We start from the raw sequence: 18,699 nt of genomic DNA, 5'->3' as shown, positions 1-18,699 counted from the left end.
ATAACTTTTAGTGTAAAAAGTACATTTTTAGTATAAGGTTAGAGATGACCTAACAATAAATATAGAGTTACATTTTTAGAAAGTTATTAAAAAAGTTCTAAAAGAAGTTTGGACCAAGTTTGTAATAAAAAATAAACGGAAAGGCCAAAATGCCAAAATGTAAAAAAAATAAAAAAAAATAAGGGTCCAACTTCATAACAAAGAATAAAAAGTTGGATTATAACAGTAAAAATCAAAAGTTAATTTTGGAAAGGTTTCAAAAAGACAAAATTACAAGAAAGGTGCCTGTGCTATGTCCAAAAATGTTATTTTGGGCCAAACAGGTTTGGACTAGCATCAACAGTCCAAAAGTTTTCATTTTGCTGCGGTTTTGATCCAAAACAGTTTAAAAAATCTAAAAATGACGAATTTACCCTTTTCCATTTGTTTTTTGCTTTTCTTTTTGTTATTAAATTATTTTCTAACTAAAAAATATAAAAAATAAAATAAAATATTTCTCTCTCTCTCTTACATGATTGTGTTCTTCCCCAAAACACACATACACACATACTGATGAAGCTCCATTACTCCGGTAACCATCTTGATGAAGCACAATATGTTCCTAAGAAGACAAGTTCGTCGTTATCGATCGCCGCCCACAGCCACCAAATTGCCACCCACAACCACCAGTGAGGTAGCGTCACTGTAAACATCCACAACTCCTCCCTTATGTTCTTGATTTCTTGTTGATCGTCCTCTTTCACGTCACTGTAAACAACCCTATCGCCACCTCCCCCATCTCCTTCCTTCATCCCTATCACTCTTCCCCAATCAAACCCAAATTTCTATTTTGATCTAGATTTCTTCACCTTTATCTGGAAAATCTAACCTAATTTCTTAATATTCATCTAAAATGGGCAAATCAGAGAAGATGTGAAGGAAAGTTTCATCTACGAGGAACTTGAGTGACATACGAAGGTTTCCTTATTTCTTCTTAAGATTCGAAGGTTTCCAGATTCAAACAAGTATTTCGTGTCTAACCAACCTTTTAATTCGTCTCCGAGGATTTTAAAAGGCACAGGATATAGAACCTTTAAGGGAAGAAACTTGAATGAAATGTTGTTGTATCAAAATGGAAAAGAATCCTTTCTTGGAAGACACTAAACAAGTCGACTCCGATAAATATTCTCTACAAGAATCATGAAGGTTTGGTTAATTTCGGAGGTAATTACTTGATGAGTTTCGAATTTTCTTGAATGAGATTTCGATTTGGTTGAACTGGATGTGTTCATCGAAGGAGTGAAGGCTGCTCAAAATGGTTTGATTGATGATTCGATTCAGATGGATGATATAAATAGATAGTTTCGTTAATGATTCGATCGAAATGGTCTTGATCGAAATCAGTATGTGTGTTTTGGGGAAGAACACAATCACGTGAGAGAGAGATATTTTCTTTTATTTTTTATATTTTTTTAGTTAGAAAATAATTTAATAACAAAAAGAAAAGCAAAAAACAAATAGAAAAGAGCAAATTTGTCATTTTTAGATTTTTTAATTTGAAAAAAAAACCGCAGCAAAATAAAAACTTTTGGACTGTTACTTGGACCAAAATTCTTGGACATACCACATGTCCTTGCAATTTTGACTTTCAAAAAAGAGAACAGAAAGGATTGGCGCTTAATATAACCTTCTTCGCTCGTCCCGCTCGCTGCTCTTCAAACTCCGCCGGAGACTCATCCCGGTCTCTGTAACTCTGCTCCCATGAGACCCAAGCACCCCCATCCTTCCACGACACTCACAGCCATGTCTACAATCCAAATAAATTATCAAGGTCTCTGTATGTTTTCATTCTTATCATTTTTCTCTTCTACCTTTTACTTTAGTTCTATAGGGTTTTTCTCTAATTTCAGATGGTTAAATTTCCTCTTTATGTATGGATAAGATAAAATCGAAGACTAGTTACTGCTTTTTTAATTCTCTTTTTTTCTGTAAAATCTGATGTTCAAACTTCACAAGTAGTATTGCAACATAAAAACAAAAGGAAACTAATGTTTTTCTGTAGTTTTGCTGATCGTTTTGTTGGGGTTTTCTTCTCTTATCTTTTTATTGGGTTTTTTGTTTTTTCTGTAAAATCTTGATTAAGCGTATCTGGTAGGCTTGTTTCAAAATGTGTTTCTGTGGTTTCGTTAATCGTTTGATAATGTTTTGTTTGTTTAGATGGAAGACTTCATCACCTAATGTTTATTCTATTTCCTATTTCTTTTCCACTGATTTGCATTTTACTAATAAGATGATAATCATGGTTTGGATGTGTCCATAATTCTCTTGCTATGGTATTCAGCTGCCCTTAATCTTGGATGTGACCATGTAAGATCCTTAACAAGCCAAAGAAACAGTAATACTAGAAGCTATGAACTTGGTTAGGTTGAGATGGTTATGTCATGACTTTAACTTGTAAGTAAATGGAGTTCAGGAAATGCTACATTCTCTATATCAGAAGTTACACAGGTGGATTGAACTTACCTAATTTTCCCCTGTACATGTTCACATCACTTTATTTTTTTTAATATTCTGATCTGTTAAACATGCAGACCCCTGAGATTCTTCCGTTGTCAAAAGCAGATTAAGGAGAAGCTGAAAGAATTTGATCAAAATGGTAAATGTATATTAAAATGAAACTAATGCCATAGGGGAACCAACATCATTTTATTCTATCATATTGGGTCTTGAATCATCTTTGTTTACAACATCTGATGGATTTGATATTTAGCATAACCCTTTTTCCTTTTTCATCAAGTGGTGCACTGATAAAGTGCTACCTGGATAATGATGTCTTAAATTTTCTGGATTTGTGTCTATATCTATGATTGACTTGATAAAAAGCTTTCATTTAGCAAAGAAGTTAATATAAAGAGAAAGGGGGATGTTTAAATTTTATACCCATCTGTAAGTTTTTTTAAAATTTTATCATTATTAAATTAAGCCTCTGCAGCCAGCTTCTCAACCTGATTTTATACCAACATGGTTCCAATTTTTCAATAAAGAACTTGTATGCAGTCCATGAAGCCTTTGATCATCATGTTGCATGTAAGTTTTTAAAGTGCATTTTCCCATTTAATTTACATGACTCTAATTATAATGAATGTGGGGTTGTTTCTTCAAATGACAAGGATCCTTCCTATCGACCAGTATGTGTATCTTTTTAACATGAACCAATTACCCCTGCTTCTTAATGTTGGTGCAATAGATCCAAAGATTCCAACAAATTTTGTTTCTTCAAATTTTGTTTTTATCATCAGAAGGTATTATTCTTAACATGCAGCATAGAGAATACGTGTTCTCTATATCAGTATGTTGTTTTTCTTTCTTACCTTTTCAGTAGCATGCTTTTTAAGAAAACAAACCTCCATGATCATAGTTTGATGCATAATTGTGCAGAGAGTATCACAATCAGATTTTTCAAGAAAGTTGATTGTGTTTTGATTTAAATTTCATATTTGTTTGTGAAATGGAAACATACTTTTGTTGATGTATTTATTATAGCATTCTACTTTTCTTTCTTGTTGTTAGGAACATTGTAATTTCAAAAATCTACCAAGTTAACAATGTCATTTAAATACAAAGCATTTTTCATTTCTATATTAGGGGTCAATTTATGAAAGAATAATGTTCTAATAAGAAAAAACAGAAGGACATTGATATAGTTTGTTGAGATTTTTTAAAGTAGAGGGCATTTAGTAAGAAAAAGTTCAAAGTTGTAATGGAAAGAAATTAGAATTGAAGTTGATTTCACCATATTCAAGAATTATGTGTATGTATGTATTTAGAAATTAGAATTGAAGTTGATTTCACCATATTCAAGAATTATGTGATATTAACTTAAACAGTAATAAAGTGTGATGAAAGAAATTAATATTTCTTTCCATTTGACTTCTTCCTTTAATACTAGTGAATCTACGTAATAAAATGGTGTGCTTGATTAATTCTAAAATAGTTTCATTTGTGAAATATGATCTGCTGCTGTTATTCTTTTAATGCTATGCTGATCTTGAAAACCTAATTCTTTTAGGGTTTACTTTTTTGAAGATGAGGTTGAAAGCATCTGACACTTAAATCTAGATGTGCGCATTCTTTTTGGAATTCTGAGCAATTAAATTCAGGGCTTGCTGGGTATGTTCTGCTGCTGTTATTTTTTTTCAATTTGAATATTCTCAATTTGATGTGTAGTCTTAATTCTTGTCACTTATAGTGGAGATACTGAATCTTCCTTATGCTCCAAGTGGACTGACAAATAGCAAAATACTTTGAGTTATTAATCCAGGTATATGTTCTTTCTACTAAACATCTTTATAATTTGTTGTTTGTTCACATTGTTTAGCATTTCAACCCAAAAACTTCAATAAGCAAATGGGCCAATTATATTATTGCATTTTTTTAGTTTTTTTTTTTTGTTAAAACCAATGTTTTAAAAACCTGTTCGAACTGGGTGGACCAGAAACCAGGGACGATAGCAGTTTAAAAACGACCAACTTTATGTCAATTTCTCGACCGGATCAAACCGGACGATTTTTTTAAAAACCGGGTTGAAATGGTGTGATAGAACCGGTAAAAGACCGTTTGAACTGATATATTGGTGGACTTGTATAGTTGGATTTCCCTTAGCTCGTTAAAAAAACAACCCATTTCCAAAGCAAATTAAACATTTTAAGAGTGTACACAACTCGATGGCTGACGCACCCCACCGTAGGAAAATTCTTAGTTGAACTGACGGTCGAACGGGTTGTACCGGGAATCGGTCACCAGACTGGTTCAACTAAAAAACCGGTTTATAAAAACATTTGTAACATTCTAATTTTTTTCTTATTAAGGCATTTTACTTTGAAAGAATCTTCAAACTATGGCATTGTATTCTATTTTTTTTATAGCATAAGCACTTTTCTTTTTGAAATATCTACCCATTTATAGCATTGTCCTTTTTAGTTTTGTTTTGCAACATTATTTTAACTTTAAAAAATCTTTACATTTTTCTTCTTATCTAGGCATTTTATTTTTAAAAAAAAAACCCACAAAAACAAAGAATGAAATTTTTTTCAGTTGTATTTCTAATTTAGGCCAAATATACAGTCAACAGTTGTATAAGGCTGTAATATTTCCAACACCTCCCCAAGTTGGTGAATGCATATCAATCATTCCCAACTTGGATACATTTGAATCAAAACTTATTAGAGCTTTATCTTTCCACTTTCAATCTCCGACTTGATGAAATTCCTATCAATACAAACATGTTTCATACGATTGCAATCAATGGTTGACTATCACTACACAGGTGTAGTTGACCATTAACATCAATTTTCAATTCCGTTAATAATTTGTCCAATCATATTAACTCACAAATTTCTTGTGCAACAGCACGATACTCTGCTTTAGCACAACTTCTTGACACGGCTGATTGCTTTTTGCTTCTCAAGTGACCACATTTCCCTAAAACTTGGTATAGTACCCTGTTGTTGATTTGCATCAGCAAATTCCCCAATCTTTCGGTTCTCGTTTTTTTTATAGAGCATTCCTTTTCCAGGTGTTCCCTTCAGATATCTAAGAATTTGATCAACTGCATTTTGATGACGAACTGTTGGAGCATGCCTAAATTTACTTGGCTAACACTGTAAGCAATGTCCGGTCTAGTGAGTGATAGATGGATCAGTTTTCTCACTATTCGTTGGTATCTTTCTTTATTTGTTCAAGGGTCTTCTTCGATCAACTTTTCCTTCTAGCTGTTTTTCCATTGTAGTAGTTTCTGGTCGACAACCAAGCTTTCATGTCTCTCTTAGGAGATCTAGGATATATTTTCTTTGCGAAATGAAGATTCCATATTTGCTTCTAGCAATTTCCATTCCAAGAAAATATTGTAATTATCCTAGATCCTTGACTTTGGATTTTGATTGCAGTAGCTGTTTGAGGTTGTTGATCTCGTCAACATCTTATTTGGTGATTATTATGTCATCGACATATACAATTGCTTTAACCCATACATCATTTTTTGTTCTTTGACTCTTTAACAAATAGAGTGTAATCTGCTTGCCCTTGGCGATATCCAAAATTCTTCATAACAATGCTATAACAAGTAAACCAAGCTCTGGGTGATTGCTTTAACCCATATAAAGCCTTTTTCAGTTTGCATACTGATGCGGTTTTTTCTTTGTGCTCGAAACCAAAGGGTAGCTTCATGTACACCTCTTCTAGTGTACCGTTAAAAAAAGCATTTGATACATCCATTTGATGTAATTCCCAGTTGGGCAAATGTTTGTTCATAATCGATTCCATATGTTTGAGTATATCCTCGAGCAACCAGACGGGCTTTGTGTCAACAACTTTCCACGTCTTGTTTTCATTTAATGCTTTTAATTCTTCAAAGACCGCTTCTTTTCACTTCTGGATCCTTTAACGCTTCATGAATGTTTAAAGAAATAGTGCTATCATCAAGTTGAGATACAAAGGCCATGTGATTTTTAGATAATCGGTCAGGAAAATGTCATTTTAGCACAATACACCATCGTGTTTTGTCCGATTTGGTCATTATTCTTTTTTTTTTGCACAATAGGTCATTAAAGTTATATTTTACCTGTTAAATAGGGGATCAACCCCAATACTTACCATTTGTAGGTTACCATGCTTAATTGGCACTGGTGACATGGAGACAACAGGCCACATCATTGCCACGTAAGCGTTTGGATTTAAAATTTAAAAATTAAAGAAGCTATATCCATTTACGAGCTCACATCTGATTCCTCCACCGTATGGAGACAACCCCTCTTCTTCCCTCTATGTAACAACTAATAAGATCCGGTGATAACTCGTCACTTTTATCTCCGACAACCATCGTCAGTAACCTCTAACAACCACCATCAGTTACCACCAACCCAAAGCAAATGATACCAAAATCAAAATTGAAACTTCAAATACGTCATCAAAACAAAAACTTATCAAAATCAAATCCACCTCATCCCTTTCATGTCCAACATGTCCAACAACCTGTAACCTCCTCCGACAACCACCATCAGTTACCACCAAACCAAGGCAAATGAAAATTAAAACTAGATATGATAACAATCAAAATCAAACCTAATGAAATCAAAACCAAACCTGTTGGAATTAGAAAAACAATACAATATAAGAATCGACTATGTCGTACTGATGTATGAACCAAAACTAAATCAAACAATCGATGAAAATCAAAATCCAATACGATTGATGAAAATCAAAAGCCAATTGTGGATGATTGTGGGCTTCAATGGTGTGTATCACCGAAAGCGGTCACCGACGGTAATACAAAAGTTTCATATACTAAAAACTAGGATGTCCTAAACGTTTATGTCAAAGGATTACATCAGAATTTAATTTACTTGATGCAGATAGTGTTAGACAGGAGGTTGGAAACTGAGAATGACCAGTGAGGTAGTAGAGACCATGTTGTACCTTAAGCACTGCCAATCATCTTCCCCGAATGCAGATCCTGAATTACATAAAAGTCACAAAGAAAAATTACTTGATAGTTTTGATCTTCTGTTAATTTTCTCACATTATATTTTAAATGTGGCACACGAAGGACTAATTTTAAGTGAAGTCCTTGAAACTTTGTATCACCCATTCCTATAGTTACTTAAGTTTCTACGATCTCCAGTCATATAGTATCAACAATCAGTTATCTAAATCTGTGTTCTTTATTAACAGAGATGTTTTGATGTTACTATGATGTGTAGTTGTTGTTTTCTTTTTTGTGGAGTGAGTTTGTTGATGTCAGAGCTTAGAGCTTAGTGGCTGGGTTTGCTCAACTAGATGAGCAGACGAATTTTCTCTGTGCTGGCTTCGTGACTTTCAATCCTTTGGCTTTCCATGTATTTCCCAACATGTTGCCTTCATATGGAAAGGTTTCTTGAAATGTTCGCACCAATGACGAGTATCCTTATTTTCCATATGAGTTTGAGAATGAGAAGACATAAGGGCTGATCTTTGTGGTTGTTCTTCCGGAAAAATACCCTCGTTTGATGCCAGCATAACTCTACGTTGGCTTTCTTCTCTACGAACTGCAAAAAAAACTTCTTTAAGTGAAGGCAGTGGTTGACTACAAGAATATGTCATCTTACTTCATCAAGATCCTTATTAAGTCCTTGAAGAAAATAAAAAACTCTATCTTTTTCAAGCATCTGGTTATATTTGTTTCCATCATCACTACACTTCTAAGGAATAGAATAGAATAAGTCCATATTATGCCATAAATCAACTAATTGATTGTAATACTCAGTAACCGTCATTGTTCCTTGGCGAGTGGATCTTAGGATTGAGCGAATCTCGAAACACTGAGATGCGTTTTCAAGATCTGAGTACATCTCTTAGACACCTTTCCAGATATCATGGAGTTTTCTGCTTCCCATTGTTGATAACTTGCATCATCTTGTTTTGGTTGACAAGTGTCACCGGTAAGATAGCCTACTTTCCCTTTCCCTTGGATGACCAGCAAAACAGATTGATAGTAATTCAACCCATTTAGTTTGTGTTGGGTGATTTGCAGAGTATGTATGAGGTCAGGAGTAGAGAGAAGAGTAGGTTTTGATGCGAAGCAGGATTGTGACATATTGAGTGGTTTCCTCCAGATATAGATAGGTTAGGGTTACAGGAAGAAGAAAAAAAAAACTCAGGAAAGTAAATGAAAGATGTTTTGATAAAGTTTAGGATGAGCCTGACTCTGATACCATGAAATAAAGGACGAAAAACTTTTCAGTTGTATTTCTTGTTTACATCACAACAGTTTATATACAGGGAAGAAATATCTTAAACTAGGAAAGAGATAATCTACTCTAATTATAGAATTAAGGGCTAAAAATACATCTAACATAATGGCAATTAGAGGACTAATTTAGGCCAATATACAACTCATAAATATAGCAGTCAACAGCTATATAATGCTGTAATATTTCCAACAATTGTTGCATTCTTCAGGTTTCTTTTTGTTAAAACATTGTAACATTCTAGTTTTTTTCCTATCATGGCATTAATACTTTGCAAAATCAACCCATGTATAGCATTGTACTTTTTTTTTGTGACAACATTTTTACTTTAGATAATCATTACTATTTTTTTCATATCTAGGCATTTTACTTTGAAAATTCCAGCCAATTTTAGCATTGTACTTTTGGTTTTGTTATTATAAGCACATTTCCCTTTGAAAAGTAAACCCAATTGTATCGTTACATTTTTCATTTTTATTTTTGTTAAAACATTGTAACATTTTGATTTTTTTTTCTTATCAAGGCATTTTACTTTGAAAAATCTCCAAATTATAGCATAAGCACTTTTCTCTTTGAAAAATCAACCCATTTATAGGATTGCACTTTTTAGTTTCTTTGTGACAATGTTTTAACTTTAAAAAATATTTACATTTTTTTTCATTGATTTGTTTGTTATATTTCTATCACATCATTGCTCTTTGAAAAATCTACCACTATAACCTGGTAGATCTTGCAAAGTATAATGTCCTGATAAAATATTTAAAAGTACAATGCTATAATTGGGAAGACTTTTTTTCAAAGTCAAATAAATGCCTTATTAAGAAAAAAAAAAGTAAAAGCATAATGTATTCTCATTATTGGTTGCTTTATCTTGTATTTCAAGGAAACCATGTTATGTTGTTTTGGACAATAGAAAGCTTTGATGGAGTTGTATATGGTGTTTGATTTTCTTTCTTTTTTGCATTGGTCTTGTGGTTTTCAAGAATTTTTGGTAAATAGCAACGTTTGTTTCATTTATTTGTTTATTATTGCATATCCTATTTTCATTTCTTCACATTACAACATTGTACTTTGAGCAATCTGACCATTTATAGCAATGCCATTCAAATACAAAGCAATTTTCATTGCTATAATTGGGTAGTCTTTTCAAAGTACAATGGCCGAATGAGCTATTTGGGTATTTTCCACAAAGTATAATGCTTTAGCAAAATATATTAATGTTGTAATGGAAAGAAAATGAAATTGGGATGGTATTATGAGGAAATAAACAAAAGTATGTTTCCATTTCTTGCATTTAGACCCTATATTTTATCTTTTTAACAATGTTGTTCGTTAATTACAACTTATGTTTGTGCATTTTGACCCCCCAACCAACACCCATGCATCATAGCTGTTGTCCTAATTTTAATAATATAATATGTGGTTTCATTAGTTATTTGATTTTGTCACAAGAACATCATATTACTAGACCAATGGCTTATTCAGATAATGAAGTTAAATATGCTTTTCATGAAGCATGTTAGCAAATGCATATGCTGTCAGTTGGCTTTCTTGACAGAATCTTTTCAGATCTACAAGTACATGTTTGTTTCAAAAAGTCTTGAGTTGACTCTAGTTTATATTAATAGTAGAATATATAATCAAATTGAGTATTATTATCGCATTTAAAAAATAATTTAATATAAAATGAGTTGATTTTGTAAAATAAAAAAGGAAGGAAGGTGGGGCATTCCGAGAATCGAACTCGGGACCTCTCGCACCCAAAGCGAGAATCATACCACTAGACCAAATGCCCACTTCCTTTTAATCTAATCTATCTGCTTTTTTATTATCACAATAGTTAAAATGCTAAAGTTTTCATTTCTGGTTGTCCCAAAAAATGCAATGTATCTTTTTGGGGTAAGTTTTATTGCACACTTCAGATTTTTTATTGCTTAGATTTTGAAACATTATTGTTGTGTAGGATCTATGATCTTATGCAAGTGTTGTGTTGCTAATTGGTTGTTGAACTATAAATCAAGTTTTGCTTACTTTGCCAAAAAAAATAACTTTATTGTGTGGTCCATAGGGTTTCTTTAATTTGGAAGATTATTGTTTTAATGCAGTTACTTTTCTGGTTTTGCTAGAGTACTTTTGGATGATCATTCTGGAAAGTATTATAAGATTAAATGCATGAAATCTTGTCTGATTACATGTAAATTCTGCAATATTGTAAGATTAAGGGAACAGCAATCTGGCAAGATTTCAAGTGAATCTACCATTAATTTGAAGTTTAAAAAAGGAACAAAATAAGAAGAGCAATATTTATTTCAACTTGGGGCATTCCGAGAATCGAACTCGGGACCTCTCGCACCCAAAGCGAGAATCATACCACTAGACCAAATGCCCATGTGGTTTCATGTGGTAAGAGTTTCTACTTTATGCAAGTAATAAATGAATATATGTAACATTTTGCTTTTTTCTATAATCATTATTCTTGATTTTTTAGCTTATAACGTTGAGAATAATTGTTGCAGCCAACAAAACAACAACCAAATCCAACTAGTAAAGTGGTAAGAGGAGGTCAAATGTAGATAGTGTAAAATACCTCCACCCAGGAAGTGAGGAATCCAAGATTCAAACTTATGTGTGTCCGATTTAATTGATGTGACCAAATAAACATGTTGATAGAAGTTGGTTATTGGGGTCAGGTTGTCATTTTTTTGAAAACAATCTATAAGTGTATCTTTGCTAATACCATCTAACATATGTTGGATTAATCGGTTAAAAGAAAGTTTGTTTTATTTTAGGAAACTTGATATGGACTTGTTTTAGTTTTTGTGTTTGTTTAGGATTCAATTATGTCTAGTATAAATAGGGTACAAGTTTCAGATCAAGAATTTAGTGGTCTCGTTTATTAGTAAAAGTTTAGTCGTCAAGCAATTTCCATTGTTCCGTTTTTTTCTTCTATTTTGTTGCACACCTGTTCCAACTTAAATAAAACTTACACTTGGTATCAGAGCGGTTTCGTTGAGGGGGGTGTGAATTGAGGTTGATTAGAAGCAACCCCGGTTTCTTTTAATCGGGCTTGTGAGAGACTAACCGGAGACGCGGAGTAAACGAACTGGAAGACGTCAAAGCGGGTGACTTTGAATCGGTTCGTTTTGCGGGTGACGGAAGACGGTAGTCCGGTGGAAGAGTGCTCTCGGAACAAGCTTGATTAAAGAAGTCGGGGTTAAGGAGAAAAGGATGTCGTTGGTTAAAGAAGGAGGTTCAATGACGTATCAAGTTTCGGTTTTGACTCCAACGAATTATCCGGTGTGGGTGGTCAAAGTCAAGTCGATTATGGATGCACACGGCATATGGGAGACGGTCGAACCAAAGGCGGGTGAAACATCGGATCAAAAAAAGTCAAAACAAGCTCTTGCTTTTTTGTTTCAAGCGATACCCGAAGACATGGTGTTGCAAATGGCGAGTTACACCGAACCAAAGAAAGTGTGGGATGGGCTGAAAACACGGTATTTGGGAATAGATCGGGTGAGGACGGCTCGGCTTGCAACGTTAAAGAGAACTTGAAAGTTTGCGCATGAAGGAGGGTGAAACGGTTGATGATTTTGTGACGAAATTATCCGGTTTAGCGTCAATAGCAAGGAGTCTTGGATATGAGCTTGAAGAAGGTGATTTGGTAAAAAGGTTACTAGATTCGATGCCTAAGTCGTTTCTTCAAATCGTGGCTTCAATAGAGCAATGTTTCGAGTTGGATTCAATGTTATTCGATGAAGCGGTTGGTAGATTGAAGGCATACGAGGAGTGTATAAGAGGAACCGAGAAAGTGGAGGACACTCAAGGTGGGTTATTGTTGGCTAGTGAGGAAAAATCACATGTTTGTAAGCATTGTGGCAATGGACGTTCAAATCGGGAAGATGTCGGGGGTCCGGGAGAAGTCGAGATGGTAATAAACGTGTCCGGGATAAAAGTCACGTTAGATGTTACAAATGTGGTGAGTTTGGTCACTATAAAAACGAGTGTCCTAAATGGGAAAAGGAAGAAGCGGGTCTAATCGAAGAGGAATCGACAGTGTTTTGAACGAGTGGCTTAACCGATTAAGGGGGTGATTGTTGGATTAATCGGTTAAAAGAAAGTTTGTTTTATTTTAGGAAACTTGATATGGACTTGTTTTAGTTTTTGTGTTTGTTTAGGATTCAATTATGTCTGGTATAAATAGGGTACAAGTTTCAGATCAAGAATTTAGTGGTCTTATTTTATTAGTAAAAGTTTAGTAGTCAAGCAATTTCCATTGTTCCGTTTTTTTCTTCTATTTTGTTGCACACATGTTCCAACTTAAATAAAACTTGCAACATATCTTTATCAATCAATATATGACACTAGAATATCATTCATAAATTTATCACTCATATTTTTGCACAAGTCGCTATTTATCAATTTCATTGCTTAGAAATGCACAATCAATGGAAGCAAGTAATGTCGTCTTTACTTCATCAAAACAATGTTGAGCTCTTAAAGTTGCATCGCTTGTTAAGTAGTGGAGCTTGATTCACCCTTTTGACCTATAGCCGTTAGGAACAAAATTGTTACTCGGCAATAATCTGTAAAATTTCTTATGTTCGCCCATGGAATGTAACTGATCACTCTAATCATATGAACCACATTAAATATTGAATTCTTTGTTTTTTGTTTGTATTATTATTGTGTGTGTGAAATTATTGTATCGTTTGTTGAAGTGATTAAACTCTTACATATCCATCACCGAATAAATTATATCAAATTTGTAGTGGTACAAGTAGTTAATTTGCGAGTTAAATATAATAACTTGTAAGTAGTTAACTTGTCTTTTTAAATTTGTTTTTTCCCTTAAACATGGTTTATTGGTTTTAAAAAATAATATTTGGTAAAACTAGTTGGAATGTCTAAAATGACATATAAGATCGTGTAGAAAATTGTGTTTATTATAATTAGTAAAAGGTATAATATGAAAAATTCTAAAAAAGTTCTATAAGCTAGTTGAAAAGCTACTCCTAGTAACTTTTTTAGAATGCTTATAAACTACTTTTTGGTTTACAACCTAAAAAAAATTAAAAGATAAGTTAGCTTTTATAAATTAGTTGTGATGCGTCAAACAGAATCTTAATAAACAAATGGGACATGGATAAAAAGTAGTGAAAAAGACCCCATTTCAAACAACCATAACATTTGATCCTACAGGAGTTTTGAGACTTTCATGGACGACTGAAAGTGATTGAGCTCTTGAAATGGTTTTTTGAAAAAAGAAAAAGAAAAAAATACTTATTGTATGTGTAAATTCATCCTCGCGCCCTTGGGGTAAAGAGATTGCTTTTATAGATTTGTAGTCAACTAAGCAATTGCTCTTACTAGATTGTATTATGCTATCATGAATAGCCATCGAGATTATTGTATCTGAGACGTTTAAAGAATGGTGGGTCCCCAACTTGAGATTCGAGACTCATCAAAGATAGAAGGTTGTTAAAGACTATGTGTTACGTTTTTTTGTATATTGAAGACTCATTAAAGATAGAAGGTTGTTAGCATGTGTTACATTTTTTTGTATATTGAGAAGGAATTTTTTCATTTTTACAAAATTGTACATTGCTTTTGGTTGATTTTGAATGACAAAAAGCTTTGCTGATTGCTGGGTTCATTGTTGGATCTGCTAAACGAATTCTACTCGTTTTTCTTTGTGTTTGATTACTCAAATGCAGCTATATTTTTATCCCTTTTTGTTTCTTTTATATATGGCTGCTAAGCGCTAGAATATAGAAGAAGCATGTTACAAGAACCTTCAGGTTTAGAAATATATGATTACTAAAATGCATAAAAACATGATTTATTTCAGGATGATTATATTATTTCTTAGTAAAAAGTTAAAATAAAGAATGTACATAGAGTAGAACATCAGATTAAGGAACTTAAGAAATGAAAATAGTTGTTTTAAAAAAATGGGGCATTCCGAGAATCGAACTCGGGACCTCTCGCACCCAAAGCGAGAATCATACCACTAGACCAAATGCCCATTCTTGTTGTCTCTAATAAGAAGTTTTTAAAGTATCTTGTTTATTGCAATAGAAAATTTGGAGAAATGTAGCAGAGTTTTTTTTCCTCATTTAAAAATTGCAATTAACCAACTTCTCATTTTTAATATTTCTAATTTTCTATTACTTGACTTGCTATATTTCTTTTTTCGATTGTTAGAATTTATCAGATATAAAAAAAACTAATTTACCAGCTAATTGTATCAAATGACACTTAAATTATCAAAAAAAAAAAACACCATATAGCCGGATTAGCATGTCATTGAAATTCTATAATCGAAGAAGGGTTTAAGTCTTGGCCGAAACAATTTATATAGGTAAAAGTTAAACAGACCCCCATAAATAATCATTGATGTAATAGAAATTTTTTAATAAACTTTAAAAATAATATGCAAGTCCATAAATACTAGACAAAGTGCATAAATGTCCCAGTGGTTTCCGAATCGTCTCAATTTCAAGATAACTTTGCATTTCGTTACACTGGTGCTACTTATGATTTCAAAATTTTACAATGCATGGTAGACCCTTATAATCGGGGAGATCATGACACTCCCTGCTCCTAAGAGGCTCCGCCACTGGCGATGCCCCTTGGAACCCCACCGAGGGCATTTCCCCCGATCCCGGTGCTCCTAAGATCAAATCACTTTATGCGAGTGTGTACTCTTTGCACCTCTCAAACTCACAGTATATCAGATTTTAGACTCACTTGGTCTCGAGTTAATCCCTATCATACTAAAGTATTTAATAACACGAAAATTGCCAATTGAAATATACGAAAATGGGTTTTAAATGTCATACGATAAAGATAAAGAAAGAAACCCTTATGGTGGGTAATGGTCATTGATTATTAATTGAGAATATACATATAGATGAGTTACACTAGAAAAAATAATTACAGTTATTGTCAAGGTGATAGAACAATATATTTTTATCCAAGTGGGAGTTATGCTAAGCTAAAGCTACTAAGCTCGTGAATAGCCTACCCCTGCCTAAAGCTTACAACGTGTCTGAAATCCATCTTTGGCCCCCTTGAATGTAGATTTTATTGAGAATTGGAGTCTCTTGATCATGTTCTATCTTAGCTGGTAAATGTAAATCTCAGTTATTTAAGGTTTCTTATGAGAGTTGTATGTTATTCCTTTTTATACTGAAGCACTGCACGATAACACAAAAACTGTGTTCAAATTTGATGGCTGCCACACAAGAAAAAATTGTAAGATTATATGGGGCATTCCGAGAATTGAACTCGGGACCTCTCGCACCCTAAGCGAGAATCATACCACTAGACCAAATGCCCATTTCGTTATTAATTTCATTTTCTAGTTATTAGTAATTCTCATTAGATTAGTTAATATATGCAATTTTTTCATGGACAATGCAGCACACAATAAAAATATCTGCTCGACGTTAGCAAACATCTCTGAACAGACGAGAATTATCATAAATATTTAAGACAATATAACAATTTTAAATTATTTAATGTATTTATTCTTTTTTAGGGAGAAATCTCAAAAACAATTTTAGGAGTTTTTGAAAATGGAGATGTTTGAAATTTGCTTATAATAGCGTTTACTAGTTTATTGTGATTAGATGTCACAAAATAATTTGTGTTTATTGTGGTTTGATACCACTAATAAGTTGTTTTGATTTTTCAATAAATAGATTAATTTAAGAGAAAATGGCAAATTTTGCTAATTTTCATAAACTTATTCCGAAATTAAACAAAATATTCAAATAATCATCATTTTCGCATCCCAAATCCCCAACTTGCATAATGGGCCACGTCCATGCGAAATGGCCGCAATGGTATTTATAGGCAAAAAAATCCAAAAAAACCATAAAGATGTTTTGCCAACAACAAATTTGGAGATCATTGGGTGGTATTTATAGGCAAAAAAAATCCATTTAACAACCTTAAATATCAATTTTAAGACCATGGCATCTTCTTACCGGTAACTTCGATGACAATTCCAACTTTTTTTTCATAATATTGATAACCCCCGATAACTTATTATTAATTGTATGCTAAGTATGCTCTCTCTATAAACAGAAAGTTATGATGGATTTGAATCGATTTTGGATATCTATATTGATTGACTACCTTTATTATGTGATTGGTAGCAAATACCGCTATTTTTTGTTTTGGCTCTTCCAAATCATTCATGCAGGAGATTAGGATCCTTTATTTTTTTCCGATCATTCGATAAAAAGATTCATTCTCTTCATAAAAAAACATGAAGTGGAACCAATAAAACCAATAAAGTTGTTGTTTTCCATTCATACATGAAGTTGAATACCTCATTCAAGAATTCTTTTAGATCCCTTTCAAAATGGTAGCAACGTACCCCTTTTGTGACTTCATTCTATAATTATATCGAAGGTTGATTCGTGTGTGATACATTAAGGATTGAAAAATTTTTGTGGTTCAAACATATCTTAACTTAGTGTCAAATGCCACCCTTCTATCAAAAATTCATTCTCATATTTAGTTAATTAATAACTAAACATTTTTAAACTCCAATATGCAATGCTTCCTCACTCATTTCAACATAATACAACCCAACTGAAAAACATTAGATGTTAGAAACATGGAGAAAACTGACAATAAAAACCTTGTCCTTATGGATTAGTAAAGATATAATAAAATTTATATATGGAGCAAAAAAACAAAGACAAATATAGATGAGAAGTTATATTTTCACACCCATTATAACAATCTAGATCATGTGTTTTGTATGAGATTGTAAAACCATGATTTATGGGTACTGTCATGACATATACATTACCATTATTAATTACAAACATGGACACATGCACATATAACTTTTAAGTACATAAATAAACAATGTGACCTTACTATTACTATTACAAGTATATAACTCATGAATTTATTAAATAAACCATGCGATCATAGATCAATACATATAACTTTTTTTACAATAGTCACCATCAAGAAGATCAAAGTTGGTAATAAGGCTTTACTTTTAAGTGGAACCTTTGGTAACAAGTTTTCCTTTTATTGTTGAATTATATGCATATGAGAAATGACATAACATAATGATTTCATTATCAACATCTGTTGAACCTAATGGGCCACACATAGAGCAAATAGATAATAAGTATATTAATGGACTTGCGAGGGACATATAGATTAATGTTACATCTGGTTTTGGGTCTTTCTTTTGTTGGAAAAATGAACTTTAAATTAATTATGAGAGGGTCTCGGGTCTTAAAGGATGAAGATTTGTCCTTAAGGAATGAGGTTTTTGAGTTAAGGGTATAAGACTTTGGATTAAAGGTTTAGTCTTAGGTTAAAAGGCGGTTTGGGCTTAAGTTGGTTTTGGGCCTTACTGGATCGGAAAGTCACGACGCGAAGTCTGTGCAGCCCACGCCCATGAAATTAGGATTTTTTTTCCCGTATTTAAGGGCTTTGTCTCTGATATCAAGGTCATTTGTAGCTCACATCACATCAAGAAGCCCTTAAGAGCAAACTCTAGGCTCTATCTCTCCTTTGTTTGTAGCCTTTCATATTTGTTTATACACTTCGAAGGAGAAGGGAGTGCAACTTGTAAGGCAAGGAAGCAAGAAGCAAGTCAGATATAATCTTTTGGATAACTTCTAGACCATTATAAGTATTCAAGCTTGAATCTTTATGAGTTATTAGGTCTATGCATGTATAGGGTTTTATGCATGTTTTAGTAGTTTGGATGTTGTTTGGTTTGAGTTTGAAGAACTCAGGCCTTAAAAGGTTATATTTTTTTTATGTCTTTTGTACCTATTGTGGTAAGTAGATGAGAAGTTCATCTTGTCATTTAGTCCATGATTGAATTTAAGAGCTTTTTGGTCCCATTTTGACCTAGATTTGAGAAGATGGCGTTAAGGACATGCAA

The 18,699-nt window shown here is 33.0% G+C and overlaps 1 long non-coding RNA gene and 4 other non-coding genes across 13 annotated transcripts; 1 reads left to right on the top strand and 4 right to left on the bottom strand.

Moving 5' to 3' along the window:
• Nucleotides 1-517: 517 nt before the first annotated feature.
• On the top strand, nucleotides 518-13,113 carry LOC145115354 (uncharacterized). Of its 9 annotated transcripts, XR_013711527.1 has the most exons (8): nucleotides 518-2,487; nucleotides 2,571-2,635; nucleotides 4,049-4,149; nucleotides 4,229-4,300; nucleotides 5,389-5,470; nucleotides 5,555-5,641; nucleotides 10,889-11,165; nucleotides 11,279-13,113. It is a non-coding gene; the product is annotated as an uncharacterized LOC145115354 (long non-coding RNA). The 9 variants fall into 9 exon arrangements; XR_013711530.1 differs by lacking the exons at nucleotides 5,389-5,470; nucleotides 5,555-5,641 and having other exon boundaries at nucleotides 518-1,203; nucleotides 2,321-2,487; XR_013711528.1 differs by lacking the exons at nucleotides 5,389-5,470; nucleotides 5,555-5,641 and having other exon boundaries at nucleotides 518-1,810; nucleotides 2,321-2,487.
• Nucleotides 10,486-10,557, bottom strand: TRNAP-UGG (transfer RNA proline (anticodon UGG)). The gene has a single exon. It is a non-coding gene; the product is annotated as a tRNA-Pro (tRNA).
• TRNAP-UGG (transfer RNA proline (anticodon UGG)) lies at nucleotides 11,079-11,150 on the bottom strand. Its single transcript has one exon. It is a non-coding gene; the product is annotated as a tRNA-Pro (tRNA).
• A 1,605-nt stretch (nucleotides 13,114-14,718) lies between the features above and the next one.
• On the bottom strand, nucleotides 14,719-14,790 carry TRNAP-UGG (transfer RNA proline (anticodon UGG)). Its single transcript has one exon. It is a non-coding gene; the product is annotated as a tRNA-Pro (tRNA).
• A 1,244-nt stretch (nucleotides 14,791-16,034) lies between these two features.
• On the bottom strand, nucleotides 16,035-16,106 carry TRNAP-AGG (transfer RNA proline (anticodon AGG)). Its single transcript has one exon. It is a non-coding gene; the product is annotated as a tRNA-Pro (tRNA).
• Nucleotides 16,107-18,699: the final 2,593 nt, after the last annotated feature.

This window comes from Lactuca virosa, chromosome 5 (assembly GCF_052849685.1).
Source record: "Lactuca virosa cultivar CGN04683 chromosome 5, Lactuca_virosa_CGN04683_v6, whole genome shotgun sequence".
Classification (NCBI taxonomy): domain Eukaryota; kingdom Viridiplantae; phylum Streptophyta; class Magnoliopsida; order Asterales; family Asteraceae; genus Lactuca; species Lactuca virosa.
The sequence above is the reverse complement of the archived record's forward strand: the minus strand, read 5'-3'. Positions and strand labels throughout refer to the sequence as shown.